Source organism: Tasmannia lanceolata, unplaced genomic scaffold (assembly GCF_043159265.1).
Source record: "Tasmannia lanceolata isolate RefF3 unplaced genomic scaffold, GAP_Taslan_0.1 ptg000003l, whole genome shotgun sequence".
NCBI lineage: Eukaryota > Viridiplantae > Streptophyta > Magnoliopsida > Canellales > Winteraceae > Tasmannia > Tasmannia lanceolata.
This window is the reverse complement of record NW_027518680.1, coordinates 28502745-28528125: the sequence shown is the minus strand read 5'-3', so window position 1 is coordinate 28528125 and position 25381 is coordinate 28502745. Positions and strand designations below refer to the sequence as shown.

Sequence of the window (25381 nt, the reverse complement as noted above, 5' to 3'; positions counted from 1 at the left end):
AGCTCACGGCCAGTAAACACCTTCCGGCCGGATTCCTGACTCGCATCCACTAGTACACTCATCCGCTATAGCCGGTACCTCACTGAATCTAAACAAACCCCCGCTATATTTTGACCGTAAATGAAATGTCAGAACGAATTCCGTTTATCGAATCAAACGACACTATCACCCCGCCATAATAAAGACCGGACGTATTTGAATTCACCATCCGGAAGAAAATAAAAAGATCCGAACCGAAAGCTAGGAGGCGTCGCACTGAACGTGCGTTTCAGGTCGCATTGACGTTTCAGAACCGAAAGATTGTTCGAATAAAGTGGTAGATAGCCGAAAAAAGTGACAGAGTGCAACACGAGGATTTCCCAGGAGGTCACCCATCCTAGTACTACTCTCGCCCAAGCACGCTTAACTTCGGAGTTCTGATGGGATCCAGTGCATTTGAGCTGGTATGATCGCACCCAGCATGCCTCTCCATTGTCAAAGTAATAAAGAGTTTCCATTCGCATTGTCGTACGAAGTCCGTTTAAATGAAAGTGCGAAAAAATCCTGCTAGATGACATCGGATGGACGATCCGAGCATGTCGGGTAGCCGGATGACCGCCAGGGCTGTCATCGCACGATGAATCTTCCCGAGTACCCCCGAATCAATATATGAATCGCCACGATCTGATGGGCGGATCAAAAGTAATCGTCGGAACGATATTTGTTCACCAGGGGTAGCTCACGGCCAGTAAACACCTTCCGGCCGGATTCCTGACTCGCATCCACTAGTACACTCATCCGCTATAGCCGGTACCTCACTGAATCTAAATAAACCCCCGCTATATTTTGACCGTAAATGAAATGTCAGAACAAATTCCGTTTATCGAATCAAACGACACTATCACCCCGCCATAATAAAGACCGGACGTATTTGAATTAACCATCCGGAAGAAAATAAAAAGATCCGAACCGAAACCTAAGAGGCGTCGCACTGAACGTGCGTTTCAGTTCGCATCGACGTTCTAGAACCAAAAGATTGTTCGAAAAAAGTGATAGATAGCCGAAAAAAGTGACAGGAGTGCAACACGAGGACTTCCAAGGAGGTCACCCATCCTAGTACTACTCTCGTCCAAGCACGCTTAACTTCGGAGTTCTGATGGGATCCAGTGCATTTGTGCTGGTATGATCGCACCCAGCATGCCTCTCCATTGTCAAAGTAATAAAGAGTTTCCATTCGCATTGTCGTACGAAGTCCGTTTAAATGAAAGTGCGAAAAAATCCTGCTAGATGACATCGGATGGACGATCCGAGCATGTCGGGTAGCCTGATGACCGCCAGGGCTGTCATCGTACGATGAATCTTCCCGAGTACCCCCGAATCAATATATGAATCGCCACGATCTGATGGGCGGATCAAAAGTAATCGTCGGAACGATATTTGTTCACCAGGGGTAGCTCACGGCCAGTAAACACCTTCCGGCCGGATTCCTGACTCGCATCCACTAGTACACTCATCCGCTATAGCCGGTACCTCACTGAATCTAAACAAACCCCCGCTATATTTTGACCGTAAATGAAATGTCAGAACGAATTCCGTTTATCGAATCAAACGACACTATCACCCCGCCATAATAAAGACCGGACGTATTTGAATTCACCATCCGGAAGAAAATAAAAAGATCCGAACCGAAAGCTAGGAGGCGTCGCACTGAACGTGCGTTTCAGTTCGCATCGACGTTCCAGAACCGAAAGATTGTTCGAAAAAAGTGGTAGATAGCCGAAAAAAGTGACAGGAGTGCAACACGAGGATTTCCCAGGAGGTCACCCATCCTAGTACTACTCTCGCCCAAGCACGCTTAACTTCGGAGTTCTGATGAGATCTAGTGCATTTGAGCTGGTATGATCGCACCCAGCATGCCTCTCCATTGTCAAAGTAATAAAGAGTTTCCATTCGCATTGTCGTACGATGTCCGTTTAAATGAAAGTGCGAAAAAATCCTGCTAGATGACATCGGATGGACGATCCGAGCATGTCGGGTAGCCGGATGACCGCCAGGGCTGTCATCGCACGATGAATCTTCCCGAGTACCCCTGAATCAATATATGAATCGCCACGATCTGATGGGCGGATCAAAAGTAATCGTCGGAACGATATTTGTTCACCAGGGGTAGCTCACGGCCAGTAAACACCTTCCGGCCGGATTCCTGACTCGCATCCACTAGTACACTCATCCGCTATAGCCGGTACCTCCCTGAATCTAAACAAACACCCGCTATATTTTGACCGTAAATGAAATGTCAGAACGAATTCCGTTTATCGAATCAAACGTCACTATCACCCCGCCATAATAAAGACCGGACGTATTTGAATTCACCATCCGGAAGAAAATAAAAAGATCCGAACCGAAATCTAGGAGGCGTCGCACTGAACGTGCGTTTCAGTTCGCATCGACGTTCTAGAACCAAAAGATTGTTCGAAAAAAGTGATAGATAGCCGAAAAAAGTGACAGGAGTGCAACACGAGGACTTCCAAGGAGGTCAGCCATCCTAGTACTACTCTCGTCCAAGCACGCTTAACTTCGGAGTTCTGATGGGATCCAGTGCATTTGTGCTGGTATGATCGCACCCAGCATGCGTCTCCATTGTCAAAGTAATAAAGAGTTTACATTTGCATTGTCGTACGAAGTCCGTTTAAATGAAAGTGCGAAAAAATCCTGCTAGATGACATCGGATGGACGATCCGAGCATGTCGGGTAGCCGGATGACCGCCAGGGCTGTCATCGCACGATGAATCTTCCCGAGTACCCCCGAATCAATATATGAATCGCCACGATCTGATGGGCGGATCAAAAGTAATCGTCGGAACGATATTTGTTCACCAGGGGTAGCTCACGGCCAGTAAACACCTTCCGGCCGGATTCCTGACTCGTATCCACTAGTACACTCATCCGCTATAGCCGGTACCTCACTGAATCTAAACAAACCCCCGCTATATTTTGACCGTAAATGAAATGTCAGAACGAATTCCGTTTATCGAATCAAACGACACTATCACCCCGCCATAATAAAGACCGGACGTATTTGAATTCACCATCCGGAAGAAAATAAAAAGATCCGAACCGAAAGCTAGGAGGCGTCGCACTGAACGTGCGTTTCAATTCGCATCGATGTTCCAGAACCGAAAAGATTGTTCGAAAAAAGTGGTAGATAGCCGAAAAAAGTGACAGGAGTGCAACACGAGGATTTCCCAGGAGGTCACCCATCCTAGTACTACTCTCGCCCAAGCACGCTTAACTTCGGACTTCTGATGGGATCCAGTGCATTTGAGCTGGTATGATCGCACCCAGCATGCCTCTCCATTGTCAAAGTAATAAAGAGTTTCCATTCGCAATGTCGTACGAAGTCCGTTTAAATGAAAATGCAAAAAAATCCTGCTAGATGACATCGGATAAACGATCCGAGCATGTCGGGTAGCCGGATGACCGCCAGGGCTGTCATCGCACGATGAATCTTCCCGAGTACCCCCGAATCAATATATGAATCGCCACGATCTGACGGGCGGATCAAAAGTTATCGTCGGAACGATATTTGTTCACCAGGGGTAGCTCACGGCCAGTAAACACCTTTCGGCCGGATTCCTGACTCGCATCCACTAGTACACTCATCCGCTATAGCCGGTACCTCACTGAATCTAAACAAACCCCCGCTATATTTTGACCGTAAATGAAATGTCAGAACGAATTCCGTTTATCGAATCAAACGACACTATCACCTCGCCATAATAAAGACCGGACGTATTTGAATTCACCATCCGGAATAAAATAAAAAGATTCGAACCGAAAGCTAGGAGGCGTCGCACTGAACGTGCGTTTCAGTTCGCATCGACGTTCCAGAACCGAAAGATTGTTCGAAAAAAGTGGTAGATAGCCGAAAAAAGTGACAGGAGTGCAACACGAGGATTTCCCAGGAGGTCACCCATCCTAGTAATACTCTCGCCCAAGCACGCTTAACTTCGGACTTCTGATGGGATCCAGTGCATTTGAGCTGGTATGATCGCACCCAGCATGCCTCTCCATTGTCAAAGTAATAAAGAGTTTCCATTCGCAATGTCGTACGAAGTCCGTTTAAATGAAAATGCGAAAAAATCCTGCTAGATGACATCGGATGGACGATCCGAGCATGTCGGGTAGCCGGATGACCGCCAGGGCTGTCATCGCACGATGAATCTTCCCGAGTACCCACGAATCAATATATGAATCGCCACGATCTGATGGGCGGATCAAAAGTTATCGTCGGAACGATATTTGTTCACCAGGGGTAGCTCACGGCCAGTAAACACCTTCCGGCCGGATTCCTGACTCGTATCCACTAGTACACTCATCCGCTATAGCCGGTACCTCACTGAATCTAAACAAACCCCCGCTATATTTTGACCGTAAATGAAATGTCAGAACGAATTCCGTTTATCGAATCAAACGACACTATCACCCCGCCATAATAAAGACCGGACGTATTTGAATTCACCATCCGGAAGAAAATAAAAAGATCCGAACCGAAAGCTAGGAGGCGTCGCACTGAACGTGCGTTTCAATTCGCATCGATGTTCCAGAACCGAAAAGATTGTTCGAAAAAAGTGGTAGATAGCCGAAAAAAGTGACAGGAGTGCAACACGAGGATTTCCCAGGAGGTCACCCATCCTAGTACTACTCTCGCCCAAGCACGCTTAACTTCGGACTTCTGATGGGATCCAGTGCATTTGAGCTGGTATGATCGCACCCAGCATGCCTCTCCATTGTCAAAGTAATAAAGAGTTTCCATTCGCAATGTCGTACGAAGTCCGTTTAAATGAAAATGCGAAAAAATCCTGCTAGATGACATCGGATGGACGATCCGAGCATGTCGGGTAGCCGGATGACCGCCAGGGCTGTCATCGCACGATGAATCTTCCCGAGTACCCACGAATCAATATATGAATCGCCACGATCTGATGGGCGGATCAAAAGTTATCGTCGGAACGATATTTGTTCACCAGGGGTAGCTCACGGCCAGTAAACACCTTCCGGCCGGATTCCTGACTCGCATCCACTAGTACACTCATCCGCTATAGCCGGTACCTCACTGAATCTAAACAAACCCCCGCTATATTTTGACCGTAAATGAAATGTCAGAACGAATTCCGTTTATCGAATCAAACGACACTATCACCCCGCCATAATAAAGACCGGACGTATTTGAATTCACCATCCGGAAGAAAATAAAAAGATCCGAACCGAAACCTAGGAGGCGTCGCACTGAACGTGCGTTTCAGTTCGCATCGACGTTCTAGAACCAAAAGATTGTTCGAAAAAAGTGATAGATAGCCGAAAAAAGTGACAGGAGTGCAACACGAGGACTTCCAAGGAGGTCACCCATCCTAGTACTACTCTCGCCCAAGCACGCTTAACTTCGGAGTTCTGATGTGATCCAGTGCATTTGTGCTGATATGATCGCACCCAGCATGCCTCTCCATTGTCAAAGTAATAAAGAGTTTCCATTCGCATTGTCGTACGAAATCCGTTTAAATGAAAGTGCGAAAAAATCCTGCTAGATGACATCGGATGGACTATCCGAGCATGTCGGGAAGCCGGATGACCGCCAAGGCTGTCATCGCGCGATGAATCTTCCCGAGTACCCCCGAATCAATATAAGAATCGCCACAATCTGACGGGCGGATCAAAAGTTATCGTCGGAACAATATTTGTGCACCAAGGGTAGCTCACGGCCAGTAAACACCTTCCGACCGGATTCCTGACTCGCATCCACTAGTACACTCATCCGCTATAGCCGGTACCTCACTGAATCTAAACAAACCCCTGCTATATTTTGACCATAAATGGAATGTCAGAACGAATTCCGTTTATCGAATCAAACGACACTATCACCCCGCCATAATAAAGACCGGACGTATTTGAATTCACCATCCGGAAGAAAATAAAAAGATCCGAACCGAAAGCTAGGAGGCGTCGCACTGAACGTGCGTTTCAATTCGCATCGATGTTCCAGAACCGAAAAGATTGTTCGAAAAAAGTGGTAGATAGCCGAAAAAAGTGACAGGAGTGCAACACGAGGACTTCCCAAGAGGTCACTCATCCTAGTACAACTCTCGCCCAAGCACGCTTAACTTCGGAGTTCTGATGGTATCCAGTGCATTTGTGCTGCTATGATTGCACCCAGAATGTCTCCCCACTGTCAAAGTAATAAAGAGTTTCCATTCGCATTGTCGTACGAAGTCCGTTTAAATGAAAGTGCAAAAAAATCCTGCTAGATGACATCGGATGGACGATCCGAGCATGTCGGGTAGCCGGATAACCGCCAGGGCTGTCATCGCACGATGAATCTTCCCGAGTACCCCCGAATCAATATATGAATCGCCACGATCTGACGAGCGGATCAAAAGTTATCGTCGGAACGATATTTGTTCACCAGGGGTAGCTCACGGCCAGTAAACACCTTTCGGCCGGATTCCTGACTCGCATCCACTAGTACACTCATCCGCTATAGCCGGTACCTCACTGAATCTAAACAAACCCCCGCTATATTTTGACCGTAAATGAAATGTCAGAACGAATTCCGTTTATCGAATCAAACGACACTATCACCTCGCCATAATAAAGACCGGACGTATTTGAATTCACCATCCGGAAGAAAATAAAAAGATTCGAACCGAAAGCTAGGAGGCGTCGCACTGAACGTGCGTTTCAGTTCATATCGACGTTCCAGAACCGAAAGATTGTTCGAAAAAGTGGTAGATAGCCGAAAAAAGTGACAGGAGTGCAACACGAGGATTTCCCAGGAGGTCACCCATCCTAGTACTACTCTCGCCCAAGCACGCTAAACTTCGGACTTCTGATGGAATCCAGTGCATTTGAGCTGGTATGATCGCACCTAGCATGCCTCTCCATTGTCAAAGTAATAAAGAGTTTCCATTCGCAATGTCGTACGAAGTCCGTTTAATTGAAAATGCAAAAAAATCCTGCTAGATGACATCGGATGGACGATCCGAGCATGTCGGGTAGCCGGATGACCGCCAGGGCTGTCATCGCGCGATGAATCTTCCCGAGTACCCCCGAATCAATATATGAATCGCCACGATCTGACGGGCGGATCAAAAGTTATCGTCGGAACGATATTTGTTCACCAAGGGTAGCTCACGGCCAGTAAACACCTTCCGACCGGATTCCTGACTCGCATCCACTAGTACACTCATCCGCTATAGCCGGTACCTCACTGAATCTAAACAAACCCCCGCTATATTTTGACCGTAAATGAAATGTCAGAACGAATTCCGTTTATCGAATCAAACGACACTATCACCCCGCCATAATAAAGACCGGACGTATTTGAATTCACCATCCGGAAGAAAATAAAAAGATCCGAACCGAAACCTAGGAGGCGTCGCACTGAACGTGCGTTTCAGTTCGCATCGACGTTCTAGAACCAAAAGATTGTTCGAAAAAAGTGATAGATAGCCGAAAAAAGTGACAGGAGTGCAACACGAGGACTTCCAAGGAGGTCACCCATCCTAGTACTACTCTCGCCCAAGCACGCTTAACTTCGGAGTTCTGATGGGATCCAGTGCATTTGTGCTGCTATGATCGCACCCAGCATGCCTCTCCATTGTCAAAGTAATAAAGAGTTTCCATTCGCATTGTCGTACGAAATCCGTTTAAATGAAAGTGCGAAAAAATCCTGCTAGATGACATCGGATGGACTATCCGAGCATGTCGGGAAGCCGGATGACCGCCAAGGCTGTCATCGCGCGATGAATCTTCCCGAGTACCCCCGAATCAATATAAGAATCGCCACAATCTGACGGGCGGATCAAAAGTTATCGTCGGAACAATATTTGTGCACCAAGGGTAGCTCACGGCCAGTAAACACCTTCCGACCGGATTCCTGACTCGCATCCACTAGTACACTCATCCGCTATAGCTGGTACCTCACTGAATCTAAACAAACCCCTGCTATATTTTGACCGCAAATGGAATGTCAGAACGAATTCCGTTTATCGAATCAAACGACACTATCACCCCGCCATAATAAAGACCGGACGTATTTGAATTCACCATCCGGAAGAAAATAAAAAGATCCGAACCGAAATCTAGGAGGCGTCGCACTGAACGTGCGTTTCAGTTCGCATCGACGTTCTAGAACCAAAAGATTGTTCGAAAAAAGTGATAGATAGCCGAAAAAAGTGACAGGAGTGCAACACGAGGACTTCCAAGGAGGTCAGCCATCCTAGTACTACTCTCGTCCAAGCACGCTTAACTTCGGAGTTCTGATGGGATCCAGTGCATTTGTGCTGGTATGATCGCACCTAGCATGCCTCTCCATTGTAAATGTAATAAAGAGTTCCCATTTGCATTGTCGTACGAAGTCCGTTTAAATGAAAGTGCGAAAAAATCCTGCTAGATGACATCGGATGGACGATCCGAGCATGTCGGGAAGCCGGATGACTGCCAGGGCTGTCATCGCGCGATGAATCTTCCCGAGTACCCCCGAATCAATATAAGAATCGCCACAATCTGACGGGCGGATCAAAAGTTATCGTCGGAACAATATTTGTGCCCCAAGGGTAGCTCACGGCCAGTAAACACCTTCCGACCGTATTCCTGACTCGCATCCACTAGTACACTCATCCGCTATAGCCGGTACCTCACTGAATCTAAACAAACCCCCGCTATATTTTGACCGTAAATGAAATGTCAGAACGAATTCCGTTTATCGAATCAAACGACACTATCACCTCGCCATAATAAAGACCGGACGTATTTGAATTCACCATCCGGAAGAAAATAAAAAGATCCGAACCGAAAGCTAGGAGGCGTCGCACTGAACGTGCGTTTCAGGTCGCATTGACGTTTCAGAACCGAAAGATTGTTCGAATAAAGTGGTAGATAGCCGAAAAAAGTGACAGGAGTGCAACACGAGGATTTCCCAGGAGGTCACCCATCCTAGTACTACTCTCGCCCAAGCACGCTTAACTTCGGAGTTCTGATGGGATCCAGTGTATTTGAGCTGGTATGATCGCACCCAGCATGCCTCTCCATTGTCAAAGTAATAAAGAGTTTCCATTCGCATTGTCGTACGAAGTCCGTTTAAATGAAAGTGCGAAAAAATCCTGCTAGATGGCATCGGATGGACGATACGAGCATGTCGGGTAGCCGGATGACCGCCAGGGCTGTCATCGCACGATGAATCTTCCCGAGTACCCCCGAATCAATATATGAATCGCCACGATCTGATGGGCGGATCAAAAGTAATCGTCGGAACGATATTTGTTCACCAGGGGTAGCTCACGGCCAGTAAACACCTTCCGGCCGGATTCCTGACTCGCATTCACTAGTACACTCATCCGCTATAGCCGGTACCTCACTGAATCTAAATAAACCCCCGCTATATTTTGACCGTAAATGAAATGTCAGAACAAATTCCGTTTATCGAATCAAACGACACTATCACCCCGCCATAATAAAGACCGGACGTATTTGAATTAACCATCCGGAAGAAAATAAAAAGATCCGAACCGAAACCTAGGAGGCGTCGCACTGAACGTGCGTTTTAGTTCGCATCGACGTTCTAGAACCAAAAGATTGTTCGAAAAAATGATAGATAGCCGAAAAAAGTGACAGGAGTGCAACACGAGGACTTCCAAGGAGGTCACCCATCCTAGTACTACTCTCGTCCAAGCACGCTTAACTTCAGAGTTCTGATGGGATCCAGTGCATTTGTGCTGGTATGATCGCACCCAGCATGCCTCTCCATTGTCAAAGTAATAAAGAGTTTCCATTCGCATTGTCGTACGAAGTCCGTTTAAATGAAAGTGCGAAAAAATCCTGCTAGATGACATCGGATGGACGATCCGAGCATGTCGGGTAGCCTGATGACCGCCAGGGCTGTCATCGTACGATGAATCTTCCCGAGTACCCCCGAATCAATATATGAATCGCCACGATCTGATGGGCGGATCAAAAGTAATCGTCGGAACGATATTTGTTCACCAGGGGTAGCTCACGGCCAGTAAACACCTTCCGGCCGGATTCCTGACTCGCATCCACTAGTACACTCATCCGCTATAGCCGGTACCTCACTGAATCTAAACAAACCCCCGCTATATTTTGACCGTAAATGAAATGTCAGAACGAATTCCGTTTATCGAATCAAACGACACTATCACCCCGCCATAATAAAGACCGGACGTATTTGAATTCACCATCCGGAAGAAAATAAAAAGATCCGAACCGAAAGCTAGGAGGCGTCGCACTGAACGTGCGTTTCAGTTCGCATCGACGTTCCAGAACCGAAAGATTGTTCGAAAAAAGTGGTAGATAGCCGAAAAAAGTGACAGGAGTGCAACACGAGGATTTCCCAGGAGGTCACCCATCCTAGTACTACTCTCGCCCAAGCACGCTTAACTTCGGAGTTCTGATGAGATCTAGTGCATTTGAGCTGGTATGATCGCACCCAGCATGCCTCTCCATTGTCAAAGTAATAAAGAGTTTCCATTCGCATTGTCGTACGAAGTCCGTTTAAATGAAAGTGCGAAAAAATCCTGCTAGATGACATCGGATGGACGATACGAGCATGTCGGGTAGCCGGATGACCGCCAGGGCTGTCATCGCACGATGAATCTTCCCGAGTACCCCCGAATCAATATATGAATCGCCACGATCTGATGGGCGGATCAAAAGTAATCGTCGGAACGATATTTGTTCACCAGGGGTAGCTCACGGCCAGTAAACACCTTCCGGCCGGATTCCTGACTCGCATCCACTAGTACACTCATCCGCTATAGCCGGTACCTCACTGAATCTAAACAAACACCCGCTATATTTTGACCGTAAATGAAATGTCAGAACGAATTCCGTTTATCGAATCAAACGTCACTATCACCCCGCCATAATAAAGACCGGACGTATTTGAATTCACCATCCGGAAGAAAATAAAAAGATCCGAACCGAAATCTAGGAGGCGTCGCACTGAACGTGCGTTTCAGTTCGCATCGACGTTCTAGAACCAAAAGATTGTTCGAAAAAAGTGATAGATAGCCGAAAAAAGTGACAGGAGTGCAACACGAGGACTTCCAAGGAGGTCAGCCATCCTAGTACTACTCTCGTCCAAGCACGCTTAACTTCGGAGTTCTGATGGGATCCAGTGCATTTGTGCTGGTATGATCGCACCCAGCATGCCTCTCCATTGTCAAAGTAATAAAGAGTTTACATTTGCATTGTCGTACGAAGTCCGTTTAAATGAAAGTGCGAAAAAATCCTGCTAGATGACATCGGATGGACGATCCGAGCATGTCGGGTAGCCGGATGACCGCCAGGGCTGTCATCGCACGATGAATCTTCCCGAGTACCCCAGAATCAATATATGAATCGCCACGATCTGATGGGCGGATCAAAAGTAATCGTCGGAACGATATTTGTTCACCAGGGGTAGCTCACGGCCAGTAAACACCTTCCGGCCGGATTCCTGACTCGTATCCACTAGTACACTCATCCGCTATAGCCGGTACCTCACTGAATCTAAACAAACCCCCGCTATATTTTGACCGTAAATGAAATGTCAGAATGAATTCCGTTTATCGAATCAAACGACACTATCACCCCGCCATAATAAAGACCGGACGTATTTGAATTCACCATCCGGAAGAAAATAAAAAGATCCGAACCGAAAGCTAGGAGGCGTCGCACTGAACGTGCGTTTCAATTCGCATCGATGTTCCAGAACCGAAAAGATTGTTCGAAAAAAGTGGTAGATAGCCGAAAAAAGTGACAGGAGTGCAACACGAGGATTTCCCAGGAGGTCACCATCCTAGTACTACTCTCGCCCAAGCACGCTTAACTTCGGACTTCTGATGGGATCCAGTGCATTTGAGCTGGTATGATCGCACCCAGCATGCCTCTCCATTGTGAAAGTAATAAAGAGTTTCCATTCGCAATGTCGTACGAAGTCCGTTTAAATGAAAATGCAAAAAAATCCTGCTAGATGACATCGGATGGACGATCCGAGCATGTCGGGTAGCCGGATGACCGCCAGGGCTGTCATCGCACGATGAATCTTCCCGAGTACCCCCGAATCAATATATGAATCGCCACGATCTGACGGGCGGATCAAAAGTTATCGTCGGAACGATATTTGTTCACCAGGGGTAGCTCACGGCCAGTAAACACCTTTCGGCCGGATTCCTGACTCGCATCCACTAGTACACTCATCCGCTATAGCCGGTACCTCACTGAATCTAAACAAACCCCCGCTATATTTTGACCGTAAATGAAATGTCAGAACGAATTCCGTTTATCGAATCAAACGACACTATCACCCCGCCATAATAAAGACCGGACGTATTTGAATTCACCATCCGGAAGAAAATAAAAAGATCCGAACCGAAAGCTAGGAGGCGTCGCACTGAACGTGCGTTTCAATTCGCATCGACGTTCCAGAACCGAAAAGATTGTTCGAAAAAAGTGGTAGATAGCCGAAAAAAGTGACAGGAGTGCAACACGAGGACTTCCCAAGAGGTCACTCATCCTAGTACAACTCTCGCCCAAGCACGCTTAACTTCGGAGTTCTGATGGTATCCAGTGCATTTGTGCTGCTATGATTGCACCCAGAATGTCTCCCCACTGTCAAAGTAATAAAGAGTTTCCATTCGCATTGTCGTACGAAGTCCGTTTAAATGAAAGTGCAAAAAAATCCTGCTAGATGACATCGGATGGACGATCCGAGCATGTCGGGTAGCCCGATGACCGCCAGGGCTGTCATCGCACGATGAATCTTCCCGAGTACCCACGAATCAATATATGAATCGCCACGATCTGACGGGCGGATCAAAAGTTATCGTCGGAACGATATTTGTTCACCAGAGGTAGCTCACGGCCAGTAAACACCTTCCGGCCGGATTCCTGACTCGCATCCACTAGTACACTCATCCGCTATAGCCGGTACCTCACTGAATCTAAACAAACCCCCGCTATATTTTGACCGTAAATGAAATGTCAGAACGAATTCCGTTTATCGAATCAAACGACACTATCACCCCGCCATAATAAAGACCGGACGTATTTGAATTCACCATCCGGAAGAAAATAAAAAGATCCGAACCGAAACCTAGGTGGCGTCGCACTGAACGTGCGTTTCAGTTCGCATCGACGTTCTAGAACCCAAAGATTGTTCGAAAAAAGTGGTAGATAGCCGAAGAAAGTGACACGAGTGCAACACGAGGACTTCCCAGGAGGTCACCCATCCTAGTACTACTCTCGCCCAAGCACGCTTAACTTCGGAGTTCTGATGGGATCCAGTGCATTTGTGCTGGTATGATCGCACCCAGCATGCCTCTCCATTGTCAAAGTAATAAAGTGATTCCATTCGCATTGTCGTACGAAGTCCGTTTAAGTGAAAGTGCGAAAAAATCCTGCTAGATGGCATCGGATGGACGATCCGAGCATGTCGGGAAGCCGGATGACTGCCAAGGCTGTCATCGCGCGATGAATCTTCCCGAGTACCCCCGAATCAATATATGGATCGCCACGATCTGACGGGCGGATCAAAAGTTATCGTCGGAATGATATTTGTGCACCAAGGGTAGCTCACGGCCAGTAAACACCTTCCGACCGGATTCCTGACTCGCATCTACTAGTACACTCATCCGCTATAGCCGGTACCTCACTGAATCTAAACAAACCCCTGCTATATTTTGACCGTAAATGAAATGTCAGAACGAATTCCGTTTATTGAATCAAACGTTACTATCACCCCGCCATAATAAAGACCGGACGTATTTGAATTAACCATCGGGAAGAAAACAAAAAGATCCGAACCGAAACCTAAGAGGCGTCGCGCTGAACGTGCGTTTCAGTTCGCATCGACGTTCTAGAACCGAAAGATTGTTCGAAAAAAGTGGTTGATAGCCGAAAAAAGTTACAGGAGTGCAACACGAGGACTTCCCAGGAGGTTACCCATCCTAGTACTACTCTCGCCCAAGCACACTTAACTTCGAAGTTCTGATGGGATCCAGTGCATTTGTGCTGGAATGATCGCACCCAGCATGCCTCTCCATTGTCAAAGTAATAAAGAGTTTCCATTCACATTGTCGTACGAAATCCGTTTAAATGAAAGTGCAAAAAAATCCTGCTATATGACATCGGATGGTTGATCCGAGCATGTCGGGAAGCAGGATGACCGCCAGGGCTGTCATCGCGCGAATAAAATCTTCCCGAGTACCCCCGAATCAATATAAGAATCGCCACAATCTGACGGGCGGATCAAAAGTTATCGTCGGAACAATATTTGTGCACCAAGGGTAGCTCACGGCCAGTAAACACCTTCCGACCGGATTCCTGACTCGCATCCACTAGTACACTCATCCGCTATAGCCGGTACCTCACTGAATCTAAACAAACCCCTGCTATATTTTGACCGTAAATGAAATGTCAGAACGAATTCCGTTTATCGAATCAAACGTCACTATCACCCCGCCATAATAAAGACCGGACGTATTTGAATTCACCATCCGGAAGAAAATAAAAAGATCCGAACCGAAATCTAGGAGGCGTCGCACTGAACGTGCGTTTCAGTTCGCATCGACGTTCTAGAACCAAAAGATTGTTCGAAAAAAGTGATAGATAGCCGAAAAAAGTGACAGGAGTGCAACACGAGGACTTCCAAGGAGGTCAGCCATCCTAGTACTACTCTCGTCCAAGCACGCTTAACTTCGGAGTTCTGATGGGATCCAGTGCATTTGTGCTGGTATGATCGCACCCAGCATGCCTCTCCATTGTCAAAGTAATAAAGAGTTTACATTTGCATTGTCGTACGAAGTCCGTTTAAATGAAAGTGCGAAAAAATCCTGCTAGATGACATCGGATGGACGATCCGAGCATGTCGGGTAGCCGGATGACCGCCAGGGCTGTCATCGCACGATGAATCTTCCCGAGTACCCCAGAATCAATATATGAATCGCCACGATCTGATGGGCGGATCAAAAGTAATCGTCGGAACGATATTTGTTCACCAGGGGTAGCTCACGGCCAGTAAACACCTTCCGGCCGGATTCCTGACTCGTATCCACTAGTACACTCATCCGCTATAGCCGGTACCTCACTGAATCTAAACAAACCCCCGCTATATTTTGACCGTAAATGAAATGTCAGAATGAATTCCGTTTATCGAATCAAACGACACTATCACCCCGCCATAATAAAGACCGGACGTATTTGAATTCACCATCCGGAAGAAAATAAAAAGATCCGAACCGAAAGCTAGGAGGCGTCGCACTGAACGTGCGTTTCAATTCGCATCGATGTTCCAGAACCGAAAAGATTGTTCGAAAAAAGTGGTAGATAGCCGAAAAAAGTGACAGGAGTGCAACACGAGGATTTCCCAGGAGGTCACCATCCTAGTACTACTCTCGCCCAAGCACGCTTAACTTCGGACTTCTGATGGGATCCAGTGCATTTGAGCTGGTATGATCGCACCCAGCATGCCTCTCCATTGTGAAAGTAATAAAGAGTTTCCATTCGCAATGTCGTACGAAGTCCGTTTAAATGAAAATGCAAAAAAATCCTGCTAGATGACATCGGATGGACGATCCGAGCATGTCGGGTAGCCGGATGACCGCCAGGGCTGTCATCGCACGATGAATCTTCCCGAGTACCCCCGAATCAATATATGAATCGCCACGATCTGACGGGCGGATCAAAAGTTATCGTCGGAACGATATTTGTTCACCAGGGGTAGCTCACGGCCAGTAAACACCTTTCGGCCGGATTCCTGACTCGCATCCACTAGTACACTCATCCGCTATAGCCGGTACCTCACTGAATCTAAACAAACCCCCGCTATATTTTGACCGTAAATGAAATGTCAGAACGAATTCCGTTTATCGAATCAAACGACACTATCACCCCGCCATAATAAAGACCGGACGTATTTGAATTCACCATCCGGAAGAAAATAAAAAGATCCGAACCGAAAGCTAGGAGGCGTCGCACTGAACGTGCGTTTCAATTCGCATCGACGTTCCAGAACCGAAAAGATTGTTCGAAAAAAGTGGTAGATAGCCGAAAAAAGTGACAGGAGTGCAACACGAGGACTTCCCAAGAGGTCACTCATCCTAGTACAACTCTCGCCCAAGCACGCTTAACTTCGGAGTTCTGATGGTATCCAGTGCATTTGTGCTGCTATGATTGCACCCAGAATGTCTCCCCACTGTCAAAGTAATAAAGAGTTTCCATTCGCATTGTCGTACGAAGTCCGTTTAAATGAAAGTGCAAAAAAATCCTGCTAGATGACATCGGATGGACGATCCGAGCATGTCGGGTAGCCCGATGACCGCCAGGGCTGTCATCGCACGATGAATCTTCCCGAGTACCCACGAATCAATATATGAATCGCCACGATCTGACGGGCGGATCAAAAGTTATCGTCGGAACGATATTTGTTCACCAGAGGTAGCTCACGGCCAGTAAACACCTTCCGGCCGGATTCCTGACTCGCATCCACTAGTACACTCATCCGCTATAGCCGGTACCTCACTGAATCTAAACAAACCCCCGCTATATTTTGACCGTAAATGAAATGTCAGAACGAATTCCGTTTATCGAATCAAACGACACTATCACCCCGCCATAATAAAGACCGGACGTATTTGAATTCACCATCCGGAAGAAAATAAAAAGATCCGAACCGAAACCTAGGTGGCGTCGCACTGAACGTGCGTTTCAGTTCGCATCGACGTTCTAGAACCCAAAGATTGTTCGAAAAAAGTGGTAGATAGCCGAAGAAAGTGACACGAGTGCAACACGAGGACTTCCCAGGAGGTCACCCATCCTAGTACTACTCTCGCCCAAGCACGCTTAACTTCGGAGTTCTGATGGGATCCAGTGCATTTGTGCTGGTATGATCGCACCCAGCATGCCTCTCCATTGTCAAAGTAATAAAGTGATTCCATTCGCATTGTCGTACGAAGTCCGTTTAAGTGAAAGTGCGAAAAAATCCTGCTAGATGGCATCGGATGGACGATCCGAGCATGTCGGGAAGCCGGATGACTGGCAAGGCTGTCATCGCGCGATGAATCTTCCCGAGTACCCCCGAATCAATATATGGATCGCCACGATCTGACGGGCGGATCAAAAGTTATCGTCGGAATGATATTTGTGCACCAAGGGTAGCTCACGGCCAGTAAACACCTTCCGACCGGATTCCTGACTCGCATCTACTAGTACACTCATCCGCTATAGCCGGTACCTCACTGAATCTAAACAAACCCCTGCTATATTTTGACCGTAAATGAAATGTCAGAACGAATTCCGTTTATTGAATCAAACGTTACTATCACCCCGCCATAATAAAGACCGGACGTATTTGAATTAACCATCGGGAAGAAAACAAAAAGATCCGAACCGAAACCTAAGAGGCGTCGCGCTGAACGTGCGTTTCAGTTCGCATCGACGTTCTAGAACCGAAAGATTGTTCGAAAAAAGTGGTTGATAGCCGAAAAAAGTTACAGGAGTGCAACACGAGGACTTCCCAGGAGGTTACCCATCCTAGTACTACTCTCGCCCAAGCACACTTAACTTCGAAGTTCTGATGGGATCCAGTGCATTTGTGCTGGAATGATCGCACCCAGCATGCCTCTCCATTGTCAAAGTAATAAAGAGTTTCCATTCGCATTGTCGTACGAAATCCGTTTAAATGAAAGTGCAAAAAAATCCTGCTATATGACATCGGATGGTTGATCCGAGCATGTCGGGAAGCAGGATGACCGCCAGGGCTGTTATCGCGCGAATAAAATCTTCCCGAGTACCCCCGAATCAATATAAGAATCGCCACAATCTGACGGGCGGATCAAAAGTTATCGTCGGAACAATATTTGTGCACCAAGGGTAGCTCACGGCCAGTAAACACCTTCCGACCGGATTCCTGACTCGCATCCACTAGTACACTCATCCGCTATAGCCGGTACCTCACTGAATCTAAACAAACCCCTGCTATATTTTGACCGTAAATGAAATGTCAGAACGAATTCCGTTTATCGAATCAAACGACACTATCACCCCGCCATAATAAACACCGGACGTATTTGAATTCACCATCCGGAAGAAAATAAAAAGATCCGAACCGAAAGCTAGGAGGCGTCGCACTGAACGTGCGTTTCAATTCGCATCGACGTTCCAGAACCGAAAAGATTGTTCGAAACAAGTGGTAGATAGCCGAAAAAAGTGACAGGAGTGCAACACGAGGACTTCCCAAGAGGTCACTCATCCTAGTACAACTCTCGCCCAAGCACGCTTAACTTCGGAGTTCTGATGGTATCCAGTGCATTTGTGCTGCTATGATTGCACCCAGAATGACTCCCCACTGTCAAAGTAATAAAGAGTTTCCATTCGCATTGTCGTACGAAGTCCGTTTAAATGAAAGTGCAAAAAAATCCTGCTAGATGACATCGGATGGACGATCCGAGCATGTCGGGTAGCCGAATAACCGCCAGGGCTGTCATCGCACGATGAATCTTCCCGAGTACCCCCGAATCAATATATGAATCGCCACGATCTGACGGGCGGATCAAAAGTTATCGTCGGAACGATATTTGTTCACCAGGGGTAGCTCACGGCCAGTAAACACCTTTCGGCCGGATTCCTGACTCGCATCCACTAGTACACTCATCCGCTATAGCCGGTACCTCACTGAATCTAAACAAACCCCCGCTATATTTTGATCGTAAATGAAATGTCAGAACGAATTCCGTTTATCGAATCAAACGACACTATCACCTCGCCATAATAAAGACCGGACGTATTTGAATTCACCATCCGGAAGAAAATAAAAAGATTCGAACCGAAAGCTAGGAGGCGTCGCACTGAACGTGCGTTTCAGTTCATATCGACGTTCCAGAACGGAAAGATTGTTCAAAAAAAGTGGTAGATAGCCGAAAAAAGTGACAGGAGTGCAACACGAGGATTTCCCAGGAGGTCACCCATCCTAGTACTACTCTCGCCCAAGCACGCTTAACTTCGGACTTCTGATGGAATCCAGTGCATTTGAGCTGTTATGATCGCACCTAGCATGCCTCTCCATTGTCAAAGTAATAAAGAGTTTCCATTCGCAATGTCGTACGAAGTCCGTTTAAATGAAAATGCAAAAAAATCCTGCTAGATGACATCGGATGGACGATCCGAGCATGTCGGGTAGCCGGATGACCGCCAGGGCTGTCATCGCACGATGAATCTTCCCGAGTACCCCCGAATCAATATATGAATCGCCACGATCTGACGGGCGGATCAAAAGTTATCGTCGGAACGATATTTGTTCACCAGGGGTAGCTCACGGCCAGTAAACACCTTTCGGCCGGATTCCTGACTCGCATCCACTAGTACACTCATCCGCTATAGCCGGTACCTCACTGAATCTAAACAAACCCCCGCTATATTTTGACCGTAAATGAAATGTCAGAACGAATTCCGTTTATCGAATCAAACGACACTATCACCTCGCCATAATAAAGACCGGACGTATTTGAATTCACCATCCGGAATAAAATAAAAAGATTCGAACCGAAAGCTAGGAGGCGTCGCACTGAACGTGCGTTTTAGTTCGCATCGACGTTCCAGAACCGAAAGATTGTTCGAAAAAAGTGGTAGATAGCCGAAAAAAGTGACAGGAGTGCAACACGAGGATTTCCCAGGAGGTCACCCATCCTAGTACTACTCTCGCCCAAGCACGCTTAACTTCGGACTTCTGATGGGATCCAGTGCATTTGAGCTGTTATGATCGCACCCAGCATGCCTCTCCATTGTCAAAGTAATAAAGAGTTTCCATTCGCAATGTCGTACGAAGTCCGTTTAAATGAAAATACGAAAAAATCCTGCTAGATGACATCGGATGGACGATCCGAGCATGTCGGGTAGCCGGATGACCGCCAGGGCTGTCATCGCACGATGAATCTTCCCGAGTACCCACGAATCAATATATGAATCGCCACGATCTGATGGGCGGATCAAAAGTTATCGTGGGAACGATATTTGTTCACCAGGGGTAGCTCACGGCCAGTAAACACCTTCCGGCCGGATTCCTGACTCGCATCCACTAGTACACTCATCCGCTATAGCCGGTACCTCACTGAATCTAAACAAACCCCCGCTATATTTTGACCGTAAATGAAATGTCAGAACGAATTCCGTTTATCGAATCAAACGACACTATCACCCCGCCATAATAAAGACCGGACGTATTTGAATTCACCATCCGGAAGAAAATAAAAAGATCCGAACCGAAACCTAGGAGGCGTCGCACTGAACGTGCGTTTCTGTTCGCATCGACGTTCTAGAAACAAAAGATTGTTCGAAAAAAGTGATAGATAGCCGAAAAAAGTGACAGGAGTGCAACACGAGGACTTCCAAGGAGGTCACCCATCCTAGTACTACTCTCGCCCAAGCACGCTTAACTTCGGAGTTCTGATGGGATCCAGTGCATTTGTGCTGGTATGATCGCACCCAGCATGCCTCTCCATTGTCAAAGTAATAAAGAGTTTCCATTCGCATTGTCGTACGAAATCCGTTTAAATGAAAGTGCGAAAAAATCCTGCTAGATGACATCGGATGGACTATCCGAGCATGTCGGGAAGCCGGATGACCGCCAAGGCTGTCATCGCGCGATGAATCTTCCCGAGTACCCCCGAATCAATATAAGAATCGCCACAATCTGACGGGCGGATCAAAAGTTATCGTCGGAACAATATTTGTGCACCAAGGGTAGCTCACGGCCAGTAAACACCTTCCGACCGGATTCCTGACTCGCATCCACTAGTACACTCATCCGCTATAGCCGGTACCTCACTGAATCTAAACAAACCCCTGCTATATTTTGACCGTAAATGGAATGTCAGAACGAATTCCGTTTATCGAATCAAACGACACTATCACCCCGCCATAATAAAGACCGGACGTATTTGAATTCACCATCCGGAAGAAAATAAAAAGATCCGAACCGAAAGCTAGGAGGCGTCGCACTGAACGTGCGTTTCAATTCGCATCGATGTTCCAGAACCGAAAAGATTGTTCGAAAAAAGTGGTAGATAGCCGAAAAAAGTGACAGGAGTGCAACACGAGGACTTCCCAAGAGGTCACTCATCCTAGTACAACTCTCGCCCAAGCACGCTTAACTTCGGAGTTCTGATGGTATCCAGTGCATTTGTGCTGCTATGATTGCACCCAGAATGTCTCCCCACTGTCAAAGTAATAAAGAGTTTCCATTCGCATTGTCGTACGAAGTCCGTTTAAATGAAAGTGCAAAAAAATCCTGCTAGATGACATCGGATGGACGATCCGAGCATGTCGGGTAGCCGGATGACCGCCAGGGCTGTCATCGCACGATGAATCTTCCCGAGTACCCCCGAATCAATATATGAATCGCCACGATCTGACGGGCGGATCAAAAGTTATCGTCGGAACGATATTTGTTCACCAGGGGTAGCTCACGGCCAGTAAACACCTTCCGGCCGGATTCCTGACTCGCATCCACTAGTACACTCATCCGCTATAGCCGGTACCTCACTGAATCTAAACAAACCCCCGCTATATTTTGACCGTAAATGAAATGTCAGAACGAATTCCGTTTATCGAATCAAACGACACTATCACCCCGCCATAATAAAGACCGGACGTATTTGAATTCACCATCCGGAAGAAAATAAAAAGATCCGAACCGAAACCTAGGTGGCGTCGCACTGAACGTGCGTTTCAATTCGCATCGACGTTCTAGAACCAAAAGATTGTTCGAAAAAAGTGGTAGATAGCCGAAAAAAGTGACAGGAGTGCAACACGAGGATTTCCCAGGAGGTCACCCATCCTAGTAATACTCTCGCCCAAGCACGCTTAACTTCGGACTTCTGATGGGATCCAGTGCATTTGAGCTGGTATGATCGCACCCAGCATGCCTCTCCATTGTCAAAGTAATAAAGAGTTTCCATTCGCAATGTCGTACGAAGTCCGTTTAAATGAAAATGCGAAAAAATCCTGCTAGATGACATCGGATGGACGATCCGAGCATGTCGGGTAGCCGGATGACCGCCAGGGCTGTCATCGCACGATGAATCTTCCCGAGTACCCACGAATCAATATATGAATCGCCACGATCTGATGGGCGGATCAAAAGTTATTGTCGGAACGATATTTGTTCACCAGGGGTAGCTCACGGCCAGTAAACACCTTCCGGCCGGATTCCTGACTCGTATCCACTAGTACACTCATCCGCTATAGCCGGTACCTCACTGAATCTAAACAAACCCCCGCTATATTTTGACCGTAAATGAAATGTCAGAACGAATTCCGTTTATCGAATCAAACGACACTATCACCCCGCCATAATAAAGACCGGACGTATTTGAATTCACCATCCGGAAGAAAATAAAAAGATCCGAACCGAAAGCTAGGAGGCGTCGCACTGAACGTGCGTTTCAATTCGCATCGATGTTCCAGAACCGAAAAGATTGTTCGAAAAAAGTGGTAGATAGCCGAAAAAAGTGACAGGAGTGCAACACGAGGATTTCCCAGGAGGTCACCCATCCTAGTACTACTCTCGCCCAAGCACGCTTAACTTCGGACTTCTGATGGGATCCAGTGCATTTGAGCTGGTATGATCGCACCCAGCATGCCTCTCCATTGTCAAAGTAATAAAGAGTTTCCATTCGCAATGTCGTACGAAGTCCGTTTAAATGAAAATGCGAAAAAATCCTGCTAGATGACATCGGATGGACGATCCGAGCATGTCGGGTAGCCGGATGACCGCCAGGGCTGTCATCGCACGATGAATCTTCCCGAGTACCCACGAATCAATATATGAATCGCCACGATCTGATGGGCGGATCAAAAGTTATCGTCGGAACGATATTTGTTCACCAGGGGTAGCTCACGGCCAGTAAACACCTTCCGGCCGGATTCCTGACTCGCATCCACTAGTACACTCATCCGCTATAGCCGGTACCTCACTGAATCTAAACAAACCCCCGCTATATTTTGACCGTAAATGAAATGTCAGAACGAATTCCGTTTATCGAATCAAACGACACTATCACCCCGCCATAATAAAGACCGGACGTATTTGAATTCACCATCCGGAAGAAAATAAAAAGATCCGAACCGAAACCTAGGAGGCGTCGCACTGAACGTGCGTTTCAGTTCGCATCGACGTTCTAGAACCAAAAGATTGTTCGAAAAAAGTGATAGATAGCCGAAAAAAGTGACAGGAGTGCAACACGAGGACTTCCAAGGAGGTCACCCATCCTAGTACTACTCTCGCCCAAGCACGCTTAACTTCGGAGTTCTGATGTGATCCAGTGCATTTGTGCTGATATGATCGCACCCAGCATGCCTCTCCATTGTCAAAGTAATAAAGAGTTTCCATTCGCATTGTCGTACGAAATCCGTTTAAATGAAAGTGCGAAAAAATCCTGCTAGATGACATCGGATGGACTATCCGAGCATGTCGGGAAGCCGGATGACCGCCAAGGCTGTCATCGCGCGATGAATCTTCCCGAGTACCCCCGAATCAATATAAGAATCGCCACAATCTGACGGGCGGATCAAAAGTTATCGTCGGAACAATATTTGTGCACCAAGGGTAGCTCACGGCCACTAAACACCTTCCGACCGGATTCCTGACTCGCATCCACTAGTACACTCATCCGCTATAGCCGGTACCTCACTGAATCTAAACAAACCCCTGCTATATTTTGACCGTAAATGGAATGTCAGAACGAATTCCGTTTATCGAATCAAACGACACTATCACCCCGCCATAATAAAGACCGGACGTATTTGAATTCACCATCCGGAAGAAAATAAAAAGATCCGAACCGAAAGCTAGGAGGCGTCGCACTGAACGTGCGTTTCAATTCGCATCGATGTTCCAGAACCGAAAAGATTGTTCGAAAAAAGTGGTAGATAGCCGAAAAAAGTGACAGGAGTGCAACACGAGGACTTCCCAAGAGGTCACTCATCCTAGTACAACTCTCGCCCAAGCACGCTTAACTTCGGAGTTCTGATGGTATCCAGTGCATTTGTGCTGCTATGATTGCACCCAGAATGTCTCCCCACTGTCAAAGTAATAAAGAGTTTCCATTCGCATTGTCGTACGAAGTCCGTTTAAATGAAAGTGCAAAAAAATCCTGCTAGATGACATCGGATGGACGATCCGAGCATGTCGGGTAGCCGGATGACCGCCAGGGCTGTCATCGCACGATGAATCTTCCCGAGTACCCCCGAATCAATATATGAATCGCCACGATCTGACGGGCGGATCAAAAGTTATCGTCGGAACGATATTTGTTCACCAGGGGTAGCTCACGGCCAGTAAACACCTTCCGGCCGGATTCCTGACTCGCATCCACTAGTACACTCATCCGCTATAGCCGGTACCTCACTGAATCTAAACAAACCCCCGCTATATTTTGACCGTAAATGAAATGTCAGAACGAATTCCGTTTATCGAATCAAACGACACTATCACCCCGCCATAATAAAGACCGGACGTATTTGAATTCACCATCCGGAAGAAAATAAAAAGATCCGAACCGAAACCTAGGTGGCGTCGCACTGAACGTGCGTTTCAATTCGCATCGACGTTCTAGAACCAAAAGATTGTTCGAAAAAAGTGGTAGATAGCCGAAGAAAGTGACACGAATGCAACACGAGGACTTCCCAAGAGGTCACCCATCCTAGTACTACTCTCGCCCAAGCACGCTTAACTTCGGAGTTCTGATGGGATCCAGTGCATTTGTGCTGGTATGAACGCACCCAGCATGCCTCTCCATTGTCAAAGTAATAAAGAGATTCCATTCGCATTGTCGTACGAAGTCCGTTTAAGTGAAAGTGCGAAAAAATCCTGCTAGATGACATCGCATAAACGATCCGAGCATGTCGGGTAGCCGGATGACCGCCAGGGCTGTCATCGCACGATGAATCTTCCCGAGTACCCCCGAATCAATATATGAATCGCCACGATCTGACGGGCGGATCAAAAGTTATCGTCGGAACGATATTTGTTCACCAGGGGTAGCTCACGGCCAGTAAACACCTTTCGGCCGGATTCCTGACTCGCATCCACTAGTACACTCATCCGCTATAGCCGGTACCTCACTGAATCTAAACAAACCCCCGCTATATTTTGACCGTAAATGAAATGTCAGAACGAATTCCGTTTATCGAATCAAACGACACTATCACCTCGCCATAATAAAGACCGGACGTATTTGAATTCACCATCCGGAATAAAATAAAAAGATTCGAACCGAAAGCTAGGAGGCGTCGCACTGAACGTGCGTTTCAGTTCGCATCGACGTTCCAGAACCGAAAGATTGTTCGAAAA

At 47.0% G+C, this 25381-nt stretch overlaps 35 non-coding genes across 35 annotated transcripts; all 35 read right to left on the bottom strand.

Moving 5' to 3' along the window:
* Window positions 1–338: 338 nt before the first annotated feature.
* LOC143874066 (5S ribosomal RNA) lies at window positions 339–457 on the bottom strand. Its single transcript, XR_013248756.1, has one exon. It is a non-coding gene; the product is annotated as a 5S ribosomal RNA (ribosomal RNA).
* Window positions 458–1054: 597 nt separating this feature from the next.
* LOC143874304 (5S ribosomal RNA) lies at window positions 1055–1173 on the bottom strand. The gene has a single exon (XR_013248989.1). It is a non-coding gene; the product is annotated as a 5S ribosomal RNA (ribosomal RNA).
* A 597-nt stretch (window positions 1174–1770) lies between these two features.
* LOC143874820 (5S ribosomal RNA) lies at window positions 1771–1889 on the bottom strand. Its single transcript, XR_013249489.1, has one exon. It is a non-coding gene; the product is annotated as a 5S ribosomal RNA (ribosomal RNA).
* Window positions 1890–2486: 597 nt separating this feature from the next.
* Window positions 2487–2605, bottom strand: LOC143874861 (5S ribosomal RNA). Its single transcript, XR_013249529.1, has one exon. It is a non-coding gene; the product is annotated as a 5S ribosomal RNA (ribosomal RNA).
* Window positions 2606–3203: 598 nt separating this feature from the next.
* Window positions 3204–3322, bottom strand: LOC143874889 (5S ribosomal RNA). The gene has a single exon (XR_013249556.1). It is a non-coding gene; the product is annotated as a 5S ribosomal RNA (ribosomal RNA).
* Window positions 3323–3919: 597 nt separating this feature from the next.
* Window positions 3920–4038, bottom strand: LOC143875134 (5S ribosomal RNA). Its single transcript, XR_013249795.1, has one exon. It is a non-coding gene; the product is annotated as a 5S ribosomal RNA (ribosomal RNA).
* A 598-nt stretch (window positions 4039–4636) lies between these two features.
* LOC143874888 (5S ribosomal RNA) lies at window positions 4637–4755 on the bottom strand. Its single transcript, XR_013249555.1, has one exon. It is a non-coding gene; the product is annotated as a 5S ribosomal RNA (ribosomal RNA).
* A 597-nt stretch (window positions 4756–5352) lies between these two features.
* LOC143874830 (5S ribosomal RNA) lies at window positions 5353–5471 on the bottom strand. The gene has a single exon (XR_013249498.1). It is a non-coding gene; the product is annotated as a 5S ribosomal RNA (ribosomal RNA).
* Window positions 5472–6069: 598 nt separating this feature from the next.
* LOC143875337 (5S ribosomal RNA) lies at window positions 6070–6188 on the bottom strand. Its single transcript, XR_013249990.1, has one exon. It is a non-coding gene; the product is annotated as a 5S ribosomal RNA (ribosomal RNA).
* A 596-nt stretch (window positions 6189–6784) lies between these two features.
* On the bottom strand, window positions 6785–6903 carry LOC143875288 (5S ribosomal RNA). The gene has a single exon (XR_013249944.1). It is a non-coding gene; the product is annotated as a 5S ribosomal RNA (ribosomal RNA).
* A 597-nt stretch (window positions 6904–7500) lies between these two features.
* Window positions 7501–7619, bottom strand: LOC143874760 (5S ribosomal RNA). Its single transcript, XR_013249430.1, has one exon. It is a non-coding gene; the product is annotated as a 5S ribosomal RNA (ribosomal RNA).
* Window positions 7620–8216: 597 nt separating this feature from the next.
* LOC143875046 (5S ribosomal RNA) lies at window positions 8217–8335 on the bottom strand. Its single transcript, XR_013249712.1, has one exon. It is a non-coding gene; the product is annotated as a 5S ribosomal RNA (ribosomal RNA).
* Window positions 8336–8932: 597 nt separating this feature from the next.
* LOC143874006 (5S ribosomal RNA) lies at window positions 8933–9051 on the bottom strand. The gene has a single exon (XR_013248697.1). It is a non-coding gene; the product is annotated as a 5S ribosomal RNA (ribosomal RNA).
* Window positions 9052–9647: 596 nt separating this feature from the next.
* Window positions 9648–9766, bottom strand: LOC143874696 (5S ribosomal RNA). The gene has a single exon (XR_013249367.1). It is a non-coding gene; the product is annotated as a 5S ribosomal RNA (ribosomal RNA).
* A 597-nt stretch (window positions 9767–10363) lies between these two features.
* Window positions 10364–10482, bottom strand: LOC143874819 (5S ribosomal RNA). Its single transcript, XR_013249488.1, has one exon. It is a non-coding gene; the product is annotated as a 5S ribosomal RNA (ribosomal RNA).
* Window positions 10483–11079: 597 nt separating this feature from the next.
* LOC143874860 (5S ribosomal RNA) lies at window positions 11080–11198 on the bottom strand. The gene has a single exon (XR_013249528.1). It is a non-coding gene; the product is annotated as a 5S ribosomal RNA (ribosomal RNA).
* Window positions 11199–11796: 598 nt separating this feature from the next.
* LOC143875198 (5S ribosomal RNA) lies at window positions 11797–11914 on the bottom strand. Its single transcript, XR_013249856.1, has one exon. It is a non-coding gene; the product is annotated as a 5S ribosomal RNA (ribosomal RNA).
* A 598-nt stretch (window positions 11915–12512) lies between these two features.
* Window positions 12513–12631, bottom strand: LOC143875336 (5S ribosomal RNA). The gene has a single exon (XR_013249989.1). It is a non-coding gene; the product is annotated as a 5S ribosomal RNA (ribosomal RNA).
* A 597-nt stretch (window positions 12632–13228) lies between these two features.
* LOC143873344 (5S ribosomal RNA) lies at window positions 13229–13347 on the bottom strand. The gene has a single exon (XR_013248057.1). It is a non-coding gene; the product is annotated as a 5S ribosomal RNA (ribosomal RNA).
* A 597-nt stretch (window positions 13348–13944) lies between these two features.
* Window positions 13945–14063, bottom strand: LOC143874466 (5S ribosomal RNA). Its single transcript, XR_013249146.1, has one exon. It is a non-coding gene; the product is annotated as a 5S ribosomal RNA (ribosomal RNA).
* Window positions 14064–14662: 599 nt separating this feature from the next.
* On the bottom strand, window positions 14663–14781 carry LOC143874859 (5S ribosomal RNA). Its single transcript, XR_013249527.1, has one exon. It is a non-coding gene; the product is annotated as a 5S ribosomal RNA (ribosomal RNA).
* A 598-nt stretch (window positions 14782–15379) lies between these two features.
* Window positions 15380–15497, bottom strand: LOC143875197 (5S ribosomal RNA). The gene has a single exon (XR_013249855.1). It is a non-coding gene; the product is annotated as a 5S ribosomal RNA (ribosomal RNA).
* Window positions 15498–16095: 598 nt separating this feature from the next.
* Window positions 16096–16214, bottom strand: LOC143875335 (5S ribosomal RNA). Its single transcript, XR_013249988.1, has one exon. It is a non-coding gene; the product is annotated as a 5S ribosomal RNA (ribosomal RNA).
* Window positions 16215–16811: 597 nt separating this feature from the next.
* On the bottom strand, window positions 16812–16930 carry LOC143873342 (5S ribosomal RNA). The gene has a single exon (XR_013248055.1). It is a non-coding gene; the product is annotated as a 5S ribosomal RNA (ribosomal RNA).
* A 597-nt stretch (window positions 16931–17527) lies between these two features.
* Window positions 17528–17646, bottom strand: LOC143874465 (5S ribosomal RNA). The gene has a single exon (XR_013249145.1). It is a non-coding gene; the product is annotated as a 5S ribosomal RNA (ribosomal RNA).
* A 600-nt stretch (window positions 17647–18246) lies between these two features.
* On the bottom strand, window positions 18247–18365 carry LOC143875334 (5S ribosomal RNA). The gene has a single exon (XR_013249987.1). It is a non-coding gene; the product is annotated as a 5S ribosomal RNA (ribosomal RNA).
* Window positions 18366–18962: 597 nt separating this feature from the next.
* Window positions 18963–19081, bottom strand: LOC143875347 (5S ribosomal RNA). The gene has a single exon (XR_013250000.1). It is a non-coding gene; the product is annotated as a 5S ribosomal RNA (ribosomal RNA).
* Window positions 19082–19678: 597 nt separating this feature from the next.
* LOC143875168 (5S ribosomal RNA) lies at window positions 19679–19797 on the bottom strand. Its single transcript, XR_013249827.1, has one exon. It is a non-coding gene; the product is annotated as a 5S ribosomal RNA (ribosomal RNA).
* A 597-nt stretch (window positions 19798–20394) lies between these two features.
* LOC143873671 (5S ribosomal RNA) lies at window positions 20395–20513 on the bottom strand. Its single transcript, XR_013248374.1, has one exon. It is a non-coding gene; the product is annotated as a 5S ribosomal RNA (ribosomal RNA).
* A 598-nt stretch (window positions 20514–21111) lies between these two features.
* On the bottom strand, window positions 21112–21230 carry LOC143875333 (5S ribosomal RNA). The gene has a single exon (XR_013249986.1). It is a non-coding gene; the product is annotated as a 5S ribosomal RNA (ribosomal RNA).
* A 597-nt stretch (window positions 21231–21827) lies between these two features.
* Window positions 21828–21946, bottom strand: LOC143875133 (5S ribosomal RNA). The gene has a single exon (XR_013249794.1). It is a non-coding gene; the product is annotated as a 5S ribosomal RNA (ribosomal RNA).
* Window positions 21947–22544: 598 nt separating this feature from the next.
* Window positions 22545–22663, bottom strand: LOC143874887 (5S ribosomal RNA). Its single transcript, XR_013249554.1, has one exon. It is a non-coding gene; the product is annotated as a 5S ribosomal RNA (ribosomal RNA).
* A 597-nt stretch (window positions 22664–23260) lies between these two features.
* Window positions 23261–23379, bottom strand: LOC143874829 (5S ribosomal RNA). Its single transcript, XR_013249497.1, has one exon. It is a non-coding gene; the product is annotated as a 5S ribosomal RNA (ribosomal RNA).
* A 598-nt stretch (window positions 23380–23977) lies between these two features.
* Window positions 23978–24096, bottom strand: LOC143875332 (5S ribosomal RNA). Its single transcript, XR_013249985.1, has one exon. It is a non-coding gene; the product is annotated as a 5S ribosomal RNA (ribosomal RNA).
* A 597-nt stretch (window positions 24097–24693) lies between these two features.
* Window positions 24694–24812, bottom strand: LOC143874615 (5S ribosomal RNA). Its single transcript, XR_013249290.1, has one exon. It is a non-coding gene; the product is annotated as a 5S ribosomal RNA (ribosomal RNA).
* Window positions 24813–25381: the final 569 nt, after the last annotated feature.